Source organism: Leopardus geoffroyi, chromosome A3, assembly GCF_018350155.1.
Source record: "Leopardus geoffroyi isolate Oge1 chromosome A3, O.geoffroyi_Oge1_pat1.0, whole genome shotgun sequence".
NCBI classification, from domain to species: Eukaryota; Metazoa; Chordata; class Mammalia; order Carnivora; family Felidae; genus Leopardus; species Leopardus geoffroyi.
Window position 1 is genome coordinate 60195490 of NC_059336.1, and position 13392 is coordinate 60208881.

Here is a 13392-nt window from a genome sequence, read left to right on the forward strand (position 1 = left end):
CATCCATCTCTAATGTCTGGTCTAGAGAGTTCTTAAAATCATCGAGAAGTAAGAAGTATGTATTTACACAGTGAAAAAGACTGCTTTTATATAGGATCCCTTAACATTGGAAATAATGATGCAGCAGGAAACAGAAGAGGTGTTTTGAGTGTTTTTCTTACTGACCAACTTAAGAGTGTATAAATAAGGTACCAAAACTCACTGGCTTTTGAGTTCATTCTTTAATTCTTAAAAAAAAAAAAAAAAGGAAATTAACAACTTTATCTTTGGGTAATAAGGGGAAGATAGAAGTACCTGGTATCACAGGAGAAAGTCTTGTCTGGGAGCACATAATAGCCATTCCCTGGTTATCGCAGAACCAGCAACAAACCTAAGATTTACAAATTGCAGGTTCCAGGAGGCAATGCCATTTCTGTAACGCCCACCAATGCTATAGTTTTTCTTTGGTTGAAATCACCTTAACGAATATAAAAAGTATGAGTGTTTTTCTCTAATAGAAAAGATTTAGAAGTACTGTAAGTGATGATAATAGATAAATTGTAGTGGCATGTAAACTGTTTCCACATGAAAATTAGGTTTGGGCACACCCAGTATTTGCAACATCTGGGGGATAGAAAGAAGGGTTGTTCCGAGAATCTAACTGAAACATACACAGAGAAAAAGAAAATTTTTCTTGCAGAATCCCATTTAAAGTTACCCATTCTGGGTAACAATGTTAATGTTACTCTCAGTTAATACTGACTTGAGTTGCAATCAGTAATGGAATTTCCATCTCACTGTTTTTGATCCCCCTTCTCCTCTCGTTCTATCACCCACCTGTTTTCTCTGTAACCCCATAGCAGTCTGTTCATTTCCATTTGGTTCACTTGGGGAATCTGTTAATTTGTTAAGCTCCTGCTCTGTTTGGGGCCCAGCACTGGAAATAAGAAACATGGAAATATGGCATGGCCCCTGCTCAAAAGAAGTTCATCCCGCAGGAGGTAAGGCTGGAGCATAAAGAAGGCATTTCAGTGTAAGGTGACAGCAGCTCTGATAAGAGGTGTGCATCCTGACGGGCTCAGAGTCCCCTGCAGCTGCCAGAACAGCCCCAGCCCTAGAAGCTAAGCTGGCTGGATGCTTTCACACTTTCACACTCTTCTGCTGCATTTAACCTGGTACCAGATAACCTGACTCTCCAGAGGACACAAGAGTTTCAAGCACCATCTTGGTTTCACAAGTCTGGAGGAGGGAAGAGAACTACTGGCTCCCAACCAAGACAACTGATCCTTAATGGGGTTCAGAGAAGAGGGGACACCAGGGAAGGTGGATCATCTGGTGGACTTCCTAGAGGAGCAGTTCTTGGAATGGACCCTCAAAGATTGCAGAGGAAGGAGGCCAGGCATTGCAGGTGAGGACACAACATGTAGCACTCCAGGATTTGGTCATGATCCCTCTTCTCTCACAGAAAACTCCTCCAAAGCCTTTATCTTATCAGCCAATCTTCCTCCTGGCTCTGCATATCCCAGTCAGACCACCACCTCCAGCCTCCATAGCCTGGTAACCTCTTCCCAACTATTGCTGCTGTGGATCAGATAGAAGAGTAAGAATAAGGAACAGTGATGCTTCAGAAGCAGCTACGAGCAAGGGACAAGCAGAATTCTCTGTCCTGCCTCCCTGGCCACAGGGGGCACCATGCAGATGGGAGACCTCAGCAAAGGCCAGAACCAGAGGTAGCAGTTAGGGCTTTTCTCTGCCTTGGGACTTAGTGCTGCAGGGAAAGAGTTAACAGTGGGATTTGGCAGGAGGAGGGCTCAACCCAGAGGAGATGGTGGGGGCCAGGGCAGAGGCCACACCTTCCCTGTGTTCCAGCAAAGCCCTGACCTTGCCACTCTGTGAGGCTTAGCTGCCAGCCCTGGAGGCTGACAACTAGTCACTGCTTCCAGAAGCTCTACCAAGAAGGGCAAGAAGGCTGTTCAGAAGAGTCCTTGACACCTTCCACATTTTAGATTTTAGTCAACTACATGAACTTAGCCCTTCCTGGGCCCTAATCACTAATTCAGTATCCTCCTGAAATAAGACATTCCCCAGAATGAATCTCTACCTTCTATCCAACAGCCCTCCTACTGGGGGAGCTTTTCCCTTAAGTTCACTTTTCTCTTGATCCTATCACCTGCTCACAGGCTCTCTCACTGATGGCACGGTGGCCATTTGCTTTTTCACAGTGCTGTTTCCTAGCAGGAGGGAAAAGTGTCTGATGATACTTACCTGAGGCCCCTACCTTTCTGCACAGGTTTTCCTCTGAAGAAAGAATTGGGGTGCCACCACTACCACTGACAGTTTATAAACCACTGGTCTCGATTATCCCCAAAGCCTCTTCACCTCTAAAATCACTTTTAAGAGGATTTTCCTGACGCATAAGCTCATTTATGGTCTGATCCCTCTGACTGTGGTCCTGAGTGAAGGATTCCTTTGGGGAAGGCAGCTCAGAGAAAGCAGGGAAATGCCCCAGCTTGGACACCAGGTGGGGACAAGGGTACAGGAGCATCAGCTACACTGACGTGTTTGGATGCTCCAAAATAACACTGTCCCAAACTGCAGGCCACAGAAGTTCAACAGGTACATGCATTTTGGGCAGAGCTTTATTATGGTGTTTGTATTTTTCATGAAAATAATTTGGTCACAGATGCATTGAAAAATGCTGTATGGAGCTCTTGGTGCACAAATGAGACCAAATTTCCCCAGAACATCAACTCAGCATGGGAAGAGTGAGCAGTGACTAGACACAGCCTGGTTTGGAGACCAGCCTTGGTAATTAGGCAACCTGAGAATTTTCTAGAACAGGGAGTGTGTTACAGGTGGGAGGTGAGGAAGTCCTGGTCAAGATTGGTTGGTGAAGAAAAAGAAAAGGCAGGGAGGGAGTCTCTGATAGGGCTAGAAACTACCTGCTTGGCATCAGCTTCCTAAGGGACTGGTCCTCTAGGCCCCACACAACATCGAAGCAAAGTTAGGTAAGTCCCTTTAACACATATTCCTTACATACTGTTGTCATTGCCTCTTGTGCCCCACACCAAGACATTCAGACGGAATGTTCCCAGTTCACCTGACACTGCACCCACATTGGCCTCTTTCTCCTTCCCCATATGGCTCCTCCTGGCCCTCCCTGTCCTTCCTTTTCCATCAGGGAAACCAAAAGAAGGAAACTCCACTGTGCCTGCATAGAAACTCTTCAAAACACAATTTTAATCTTTTTTTAAAAAATATTACCTTGTATTAAGATAACTTTAACCAAAATACATTTGCCAAAAGCCAGATTTTGACTGGGAAAAGATCTGGATAAAAAGTAGCATACACTACCCAGTCATTTCCTGCAAGAATTTTAGCAGCAGCACATGGCCATTAGCCTTGCACTTTTTATTTCATAAACAGCTGCAGAGTTGTTTGAGGCCCTGGGATTCTCCAGTTTCTGAGCCCTTCCGTTGTTGGTCTGATCCTGGAGTAGACAAATTTGCCCAGCCACTTTCTGTTTTTGAAGTTAATAGACAATGAGCTCTAAAAAGTGTGGTTATTATAAATTCAAGAGCTTTTTAAAGTAAACTTTTATATAACTTATCTCAAGCTCATTTTTCAGCCCTCTAAAGATAGACTTTAAGATTTTAAGTGTATTCCATTCCATTTGTAGTCATGGATCAAGTTCTTCTGTGCAGTGTTGCAGGTTTTGTCTCTTATTATGGAGGCATGTGTGCTTATGACTTTTCATTAAGTAAATATTTGTGTGCCTCAGGCACTGGGGACACAGAAAGGAGTGAGGCTGACACTTCCTTCAAGGAGCCCATGAGTCAGGTAGATGACAGTCTGAAGACAGATAATTACACTATAGTGTGGGCAAATGTGCTATTAGACGGTGTACAGAAGAGTGTAATTAACTAAGGTCATTGAGCATCAAGACGATATGCCCTTTGGGGTGGCATTTGAAGGGTGAATAATAGATGAAAACAGGGAATAGAAAGAAAAGCATTTCAGGCAGGAGAGGTGGAGGCTGAGATTCTGACAAGTGTAACTATATATAGTTTGCATTGTTCCAGTATTGATTATAAGGGCTGGGACAGGCTAACAACTGCAGAGAGCTGAGGCCAGGCCATGAAGTGCCTTGTCGTCCCTAACAAGCAGCAGGTACTATGGATTTAGATTTTAGGTGGATTGCAACAAGATGGGCAATAGAACCTGGAGGAAAAACTGGAGGGAGGAAGTTAGGAAGCTATTACAGGGGTACCAGAAGTGTGAATTAAAGCAGTACTGTGAGGGATGGAGGAAGATGGGTTCAAAGAAAACTTAAGACATCGAACACATACCTCTAGGAGTTTTACTGTCTGTAAAGAGGGCAGGGAGAAGTCAACAACCATGTGCACATGACCTGGTGGGTAATAGTATCATGGACCTGGACATAGAATTCAGCAGTGCATGTTGGATTTTAGTTGGGGAGGTGAGAGGGTTCTGGTTTTAGGCAAATCATAGAGGCACATCCAAGTGGAGATTCATTTATTTTCTCAGCAAACATTTGTTATGTGGTTATTCTATGCCAGGCATTTTGTTGGATGCTAAAGATGCCCTATAGGATAAAATGTGGTCTCTGGCCTTCAGGAAGCCATAGTGTGGAAATGCGAGGGTGCACTTGAGCCTAGGGAACTGGCTCTTGGGAGGATGAGGTCATAGATGTCATCCTCAGGAGTAGATGAGGTAAGAAGGGGTAGAAGAGAATAGAAACTGAGGACAGGATCCTACGGTAACATCAACTTCTGAAGAGTGGCAAAAGGAAATGGGAAGTCAAAGGTAAAGAGAACCTTAAGGACCAGAGAAGCTGTGCAAGAAGCATTTCAAGGAAGGAGTGGCACATGAATGTGGCATAAATCAGTGTGAGCAAACAAGACAAACAGAGGTGTCTGGTTCATTTGACAATTGAATGTCCCTGATAGCCTTAGTGTATACATATGAATATGCAGATACCTGTCATTTGGAAAGAATTCTGCTCTTGCTGATCAAGAATCTGAATGCTTTATTAGGACTTAAAATGTCTATTTGGCCAGAATTTAACCAGTTTGCACAGGTAATGACAAGCCTTTGATTTATGCCTATAGCAATCACTGGCAACACATTGTGACTCTGTCCCTTGGTTCTATCTATAGAGTGTCTATAGGACTACTCAATCCAATACTTTTTATGTGATTAAGAAATAGTTTACGAGGGGCACATGGGTGGCTCAGTCAGCTAAGCGGCCAACACTTGATCTCAGCTCAGATCTTGATCTCAGGGCTGTGAGTTAAAGCCCCATGTTGGGCTCCACACTAGGTGTGAAGCCTACTTAAAAAAAAAAAAAAGAAAGAAAATAAAAGAAAGAAAGGAAAGGAAATAGGAAAGAAAAGAAAAGAAAAAAATATACATCAAAAAAAAAAACAGTTGACTAATGTTGGATTATAACCCAATACAGAAAGTAAATATGTGAGAGTCCATGCTGATATAAGTAAATGATTGAATAAATAAAGGAGTGAATAAGCAAATTTCTTGTACAGAATAATACCAAATAATATCTGTAGATACTGCTCCTCAAGGAAGTGGAATGTAAATCTCTACCCCTTAAGCATGAATTTTCCTTAGGGACTTCCATGTGGAGTCTGGAAAGAGGGGGAAAAGAATAACTTTACAGTGGATAAATCTGGCAAACACAATTTTAGCCAAGTGATGCCAAGCTTAACATCATAAGTGATAAGTCATGTTGATAACATGCACCCTTGATATGATGGAACAAGAATGGCACTTTACCTCTGGACTCTTCCTCCCCAGAACCCTAACCTCATCATGAGAAAAATATCAAACAATCCAAATTGTGGGACATTCTACAAAAAACATGGCCAACACTCCTCAAAGTGGTCAACATCATCAAAAACAAAGCAAGACTGAGAAATTGTCACAGCCGAGAAGAAGAACCTTAAGGAGACATGACAACTGAATGCCACACCTGTCTATCCCAGATGGGATCCTGAACATGCTGCATGAGAAAGGAGCCACGAGCCTTGGGATAGGGAGATGGTGCACCTAAAATGGTAGAGGTTTCCAAAGACAATAGTACATCTACTTCACAGTGTGTCTAGTATTGGTCCTGAGCTCAGTTGATTCTCTACCATTCTAATGAAAAACTGTGGACCAGGACTCTTGACCCATCTAAAATTGGAAAATCAGAAAGTCTACATTGGACTGCGGCCCTACTTCTCTTCATCCGTACTCCTGTGCTCTGTCAATGAATAGACCCACCTAGGCAGGATTTACACCATGACCTCTAGGATAGTGACTACATTTATCATGATCATTACTGGTCATTTTCATAAGTAGAACAAACATTACTCTACAGTCACATTCTGTTTCAAAAATATACACTACCACTTAAAATTTTTCACATGAATTATTTCCTTTGCACTTGAGATTCCTTTCTGCCACATGAAAGTCAAATAGATGAATATGTAAAAAGTTGGGTAGGCAACAACTTGATTCTGCAGTTTTACTCTTTTTTACTTAAACCCAAAATACACCTGACCTAAAACTATAAGGAAATGCTGAAAGTTTTTTGTGGAGTGGCCCTGACTGATGCTTGTGACCCTGTTTCCAGTTCAGTAAATGGAACCATCCTCTACAATAGGTATGGCAGGGTTTAATGTGCATGGGTTGTTTGATACATTCTGTATCACTATGAGCAGAACAACTCCCATAAGGATGTATTTGGTGGATAGAGATGCATGTTGAATGGGTAACTGTTTCCCATTGCAAAAACCAGTTGTGCATACCTGAAAATGAGTTTAGACAATTTAATATATTTGCCTAACTTTCAACCCTATTCACTTTTTTTAAAAAGTAGTGAATTAGTCCTGGTGTATATGAGATCTTTTTTAATGAATAGCTAATAGGATGCTTTTTTTCTAATATGGAACATGGATGTCCTTTTCTTCTCTTTACATTTAAATGATCAGTTTATTGTTGTTTGTGGCATTTAGTGGGGGATTTCGTGTGGGTTAGTGGATTTAGTATAAAAGCCTGCATCCACATGTTCTCTCTCTTTGTGAATTCGAGCCCCACGTCAGGCTTGCTCTTCTCTGTGCAGAGCCTGTTTCGGATCCTCTGCTCCCACCCACCCTCCCTTCCCCTCATCCACTCATGCTTTCTCTCTTTCAAAAATATATTTTTAAAACAAAGCCTGCATCTAGTCACAGGTAGCCAGAAGTCCTGAGGGCATATGTTCCTGGGACTGGACAACTTGGGGTGAGGGATTGGCTGGATCTTTGCAGTATCCAGGTCTGGCTTGGTTCCCTCCACAGTCACAGAAACCAGAATAGTCATCTAGGTCCACATAGCATAGGACAAGATTGTTAAAATTTGGTGATGAATCTCAAATTACCTATGGGTATCCTAAACAAAGAGGCAGATGCACAGGGAGGAAACAACTAAATGAACAAGGTGAAGAACAATTAGGAACTATTGACTTCAGACATAGGACAGATGTCTCTCCCACTCCAGTTAATACCGATATAGCCTATACAGTGGACTGTGTCCCTCACATGAATGTACATTGGGAAGGACATTGGAGAACTTGTAGTGGACACAAGAGAGAAATACAGAGATGCTTCAAAGCCTGGAGAATAAAACTCACGAGGAAAAATAAAAGGGGCCAGGATTGTCTGACAAAGAAAGAAGATGGTTATTTGTGCTCCCACTGCTTATCAGTTTCCTAGGTTTACTGATCTGACTTTCCCTCCAATAAGCAGTGAGCCACTTGAAAGCAAAGACTTTTTCAACTTTATATCACTAGCACCTAGAATACCCTTGGCTCTTTGGAGATGGTCAATAAATTAAGGAGTTTATGTTCTCTGTTAGAAGAAGGGAATGGACTTAAATTATCACATGCAGATTGTTACAAGACGGAATGGGTAATAAAATACCAATAATAATACTGAATATGTATTAATTATTGTGTATCAGGCACTGCAAAATGTTTTGTGCATTTTCCCCATATAATTCCCATAATATTCCTGGGAGGTAAACATTCTTATTTTTATGTTTTAAAGATGAGAAAACTGGGGCGCCTGGGTGGCTCATTCAGTTAAGCATCCAACTCTTGGTTTCAGGTCAGGTCATGGTCGTACAGTTGTGGGATCAAGCCCCACATCAGGTTCCACACTGGCATGGAGCCTGCTTAAGATTCTCTCTCTCCCTCTCCCTCTGACCCTACCCCATTCATGCATGCTCTCAATCTTTCTCTCTCTCTCCCTTTATCTCTCTCAATAAATAAATAAGTAAATAATAAAATTAAAAAATAAAGATGAAGAAGCTGAGACCGAGCAATTCCAGGTTCTCTGCACAAGGATGCACAGCTAGAATGTGGCAGGGCCTGAATGTACATCAATAAACCAGGCTTTCTGACTTCAGAGTTCATGCTCCTAATTACCATACGTGTAAGTCAGAGTTTGATCTGGGAAAGAGAAACCACTCTAGGTATTTTAAGTAGAAACACACTTAAGATATGGCATTAGTGGCTTCCAAATGCATCAGGAGGGTTACGGTAGTTATAGGCACGGAGCCACCAGGAAATCGGTAAAAGCCAGAGTTATGGAAAGGTGCTAACAATAACCTCAGATGTCTGCAGCACCTACAGGTGCCAGAATGCCTGGAAGCTACTGACAGCACATCTCCCATCTGCTGAAGCTTATGTACAGCTTTCGCTGACCTGGGAGCATTAATGGCTTCCACTGCTCTTTGACCTTCCGAACCCTATTCGATGCTTCTCACTGGTGACATCAAACCCAAAACTTCTGCAGGCAGGGAATGTAGTTCCCAGGCCTCTAGCACCTGTGGTACTGGGTAGTGCTTTAAAGGGGAGCTGAGATGTCAACCAATAGACAACCCAGCACACTGTGTTATTTTGTCTTGGAGTTTGGGGACTCCTCCTGAGAACTTGAAAGGCAGGATAACCTATAACCTTCTTATTTCCTCCCAGGGGCTGAAGAAAAGGCCAGAAAATAATCTCAGGTGCCCCAGCATTGTCCACGGCTTCTGAAAACAACCACTGAAGAATTCTAAAACACTAACAATAATTCCTTAACTCATTAGTGTTGATGGATTTGTCCCTTATCTTAGGCATTGAGGAAAACACACCTCTCCCTTGGAAGCTTTCTTATTCAAATGGAAGGGGAGGGGAAAGCTGGAGCCAGAAGTGTTGACAAGCAGCCCTATATAGTGCTTTAATTCTGTTCAGTTAGAGAGATGTGAAGAATTCCGTCCTGTGAATTGGAGATGGTCCCAATGAGAAGGTGATCATTCACTTGGAGTTGAGGCCGTGGTTTTTAACCCTGACTGAACAGTAAATTCATCTGGGCTGTCTGTCAAAAACACTGATGCCCATGCCCAACCCAAGACCAGTTAAATCAGATTCTCTGGGGATGAGGCCCATGAATCAGTTTTTTCTTTCCCCTGTATCTACCTATTTCACTCATCTTCTAACCCACCTCTTCCCCTCTACCACCAGTTTGTTCTCCATATATAAGTCTAATTTTTTGTCTCTTTTTTTCTTCAGTTGTTTTGTTAAATTTTGCATAGGAGTGAAATCATGGTATTTGTCTTTCTCTGTCCAATTTATTTCATTTGCATTATATCCTTTAAATCCACCCATGTTATCACAATGGCAATATACCCTTCTTTTTATGACTAATATTCCACTATATATATATACGCACCACATCTTTTCTATCCATTCATCTATCAGTGGACACTTGGATTACTTCCATATCTTAGCTATTGTAAATAATGCTGCAATAAACATAGGGGTGCATGTATCTTTTTGTATTAGTGTTTTCATTTTCTTTAAATAAATACCCAATAGTGAACTTACTAGATCATGTGCTAGTTCTATTTTTAATTTTTTGAGGAACCTCCATACTGTTTTCCACAGTGGCTGCACCAGTTTGCATTCCCACCAACAGTTCATGAAGGTTCCTTTTTCTGTACATCCTTGCCAACACCTGTTATTTCTTATCTTTTTGATTCTAGCCTTTCTAACAGGTGTAGAGTAATATCTCATTTTGATTTTGATTTGCATTTCCCTGATGATGAGTGATGTTCAGCATCCTTTCATGTGTCTGTTGGCCCGTTGTGTGTCTTCTTTGAAGAAATGTCTATTCAGGTCTTCTGCCCATTTTTTAATTGGATTATTTGTTTTTTGGTGTTGAGTTGTATAAGTTCTTTATATAGTTTGTATATTAACTCCTTATCAGATATATCATTTGCAAATACCTTCTCCCATTCAGTAGGTTGCCTTATGATTTTGTTGATGGCTTCCTTCACTGTGCAAAAAGAATCAGTATTTTTTAAAGCACTTAAAGTAACATTAACCACATCATTGAGAAACCCTTAAGAGGCTTTGCAATTGCCAGGGTGCTTTCACCTTATTTTCTCATTTGAATCAACTATCATCCCATTTTATTAATGGGTAAACTAAAACTTCAGAATTTAGGTCCAGAACTATTGAAGACATGCAGCTCTTCTGACTCTTGTCCAGGTGTGTGTTATATAGTGGTTCCCAAACTTTGCTATAAATCAGAATCACCTAGGAGGCTTTTAAAAACATGGCTGCCCAGATCACACCCCTGTTACATAAGAATGTGGAGGTGGTATTCTTCAAAGATCCCAAGTGATTCTGATGTGCAGTAAAGTTTAGAAACCACTGTGTTATGCCATACACAGGCAACATGTGAGGTTGGTATCACTTAAAGTGCACTCATTTGCTAATTAGGAGATTATGCTTGGTTCTCTTTTCTAATTCTAACAGTTTATCAGTTCAAATAAATCTCTCAATTAGGGACACTTAGCAGTTAACTTATTAATAACAATAGCCACAAAAATGCAAAAACTGGCATCATGAACCAAAGAACAAATCTTAACCTACTGGATATGTAACCGATTTAGGTTCAGTGTGTTCTTATTGTCAAAAGTTATCAATTAAATAAGCTAAACATTAGTTAGCAAACAGAATAGGCAACCAGCTTATTAATTTATTGACAACCAATTAATATTCAGCATCACAAACATAAGCCATATATGTGCATATCTCATTTCTCCTCTGGTTAGGTGTAAACATTCCCCTGCAAAGAGGGTTAAATAAAGAAATACCCATCATCGAATCTATGCAGCCAAGAAAACTTTATGTTCCCAGTCAGGGTCCTCTGACCTCTCTTCCGGTATCTACCTGGAAAAGGATCTTATTCTTTCACGTGCTGTACTTGAATTTACTCAGCCTTAGAAATTGATTCCTCTAAAACCGAGGACACCAAGTTCAGAAACTAATTTTCTAGAAGTCCTTGTAACAAACAAGGATAGGAATTTTGGAACTGTCTTTGAGGAGAGAGCTTTTCTCTATTAAAGTGCTATTTCTAAAGCTACGGTTGTTTTTTGATAGAAACGATAGAGTCCACACGGCCCTTTTCTCCTGTACTTCTTTCAGGAAGGAGCAATTTTAAAGTCTGATGTGTTCCCAGAATGCTTCATTATGACTGTGGCGTACATTGCCCTAAATGGAAAAGATGGAGCATTTTCATACTTTCATGGTCACACGAATTGTGTGAACATCCATGAGATAGATGTTTAAGGAAAACGGGCCCAGCTTTCTATTTCTCCTAGACGGAGAATTCCCTCTGGGCCACTCAGCATCCCGAGCTAGAACTGCAATTCCAAGTGAAAAAAAAAAAAAAAAAAAAAAAACAACCAGCACACTTTTAAAAATATACAACTTAAAAAAAATATAGAATTCTTTAAATAACTTTTGGGAGCTGTGTCTTTACTATATGTAAGAGAAGCGGGTATGTCAGAGCAACAAGGGTAGACGTCCCTTGCACAGTCAGCCTTTGACAAGGTGTATTTGCAAGGCTGCCCACTGTTCTGGTTTCCTAGGCCATGCCTCCCAAACACATTGCCCTGAGCATACCCCTCTTGTGGGCCACCTGCAGCTTTGTGCAAGGTTCTGCTTTCCAGTTCTTCTGTGAAGCCAAAAGCTTACATGTAATTAGCATCATCAGAATTAGAAGTAGAATGGGTCACTGAAACATTTAACTGACACAAAATGGACCTCTGGGATTCCAGTCTCCACCAAGCGTAGTCAGTGGGGGCTACACATTTATGATGATTCTAACCAAAACCTTCCCTTTCTCTTCCCTCAGTTCCTTCACATGCTAAGTTACCAGGATATTTGCCTTCATAGGCTTGTTCCGTGCACCCTGTCAGGTGCAGGCAAGAAGTGTTAGAGATTGACATTTGAAATAGGCAATGGGGGGCTGAGGGCTGAGTGGGGTGGGAAAAACAAAACCTCTAGAGATCTGACCATCCCTCACCTTCTATGAGCCTGCATTGTCCGGTATAGGAGCCACTAGCCACATGTGGCTAGTGAGCATTTGAACTGTGTATATTATCATTGAAACGATATGTTGGCTTAAATAAAACATACTGTTGGTTGGTTTTACTTGTTTTTCACACCTTTTTTAACATGGCTTTTACAACTTTTTAATTACCTTTTAGGCCCACAGTATACTTCTGTTGAACGGCTTGAATAATGGCTGCTAATGCTTTTAGCTTGAGCAGCTGAGAGTGATCTTGAAAAGGGACACACTAAATATTTAAAATCATCTGCCAGCATATGAATTACTTATCAATGCCTAACGAATTACAGCAAAACTTAGCGGCTTCAAACAACATTTATTACTCTATAGTTTCTGTCAGTCAGGGATCTGAGTGTGGCTCACCTGGGTCCTCTGGCTAAGGACCTCTCACAAAGCAGCACGGGGTCAGTGGGTCTGCAGTCCCCTCAAGGCTTACCTGGGAAAAGACCCACTTCCAAGTTCACTCATGTGGTTGCTGGCAAGATTCAGTTCCTCCTGGGTGGCTGGGCTGAGGACCTTAGTTCTTCCTTGGCTGTTGGCAGCAGGTGCCCCTCAGCTCCCTGCCATGGGGATTTCTCCGTACAGCAGCTCACAACCTGGCAGCTTTTTCCATCCAAGCAAGCAGGCATGAAGAGTAAGAGCATGCATGCCAACAAGCAGAGGTCACCTGAACTCGCAAGTGACACCCCATCCCTTTTGCCCTACTCCATTTACTAGAAGCAAGTCACTCGGTGCGGCCACACTCAGGGGAGGGGAGTGCATGAGGACATGAATACCAGGACGTGGGATCATTGGGAGCATCTTGGAAGCTGCCTACCACAGCCAGATAAAGAGGATCCAGTTGACATTATATTTGTCCACCTCATAGTTGTTCTTAAATGCCATGTACTTACCCTGATGGGTCTAATGTGCTGCATTCATATTTGCTTGTTGATGCATAAAGAAAACCTGA

The 13392-nt window shown here is 41.7% G+C and overlaps 1 protein-coding gene across 1 annotated transcript in view; it reads left to right on the forward strand.

The window, feature by feature from the left end:
* Window positions 1-13392, forward strand: part of AFF3 (AF4/FMR2 family member 3) — a 533714-nt gene that overhangs the window by 392814 nt on the left and 127508 nt on the right.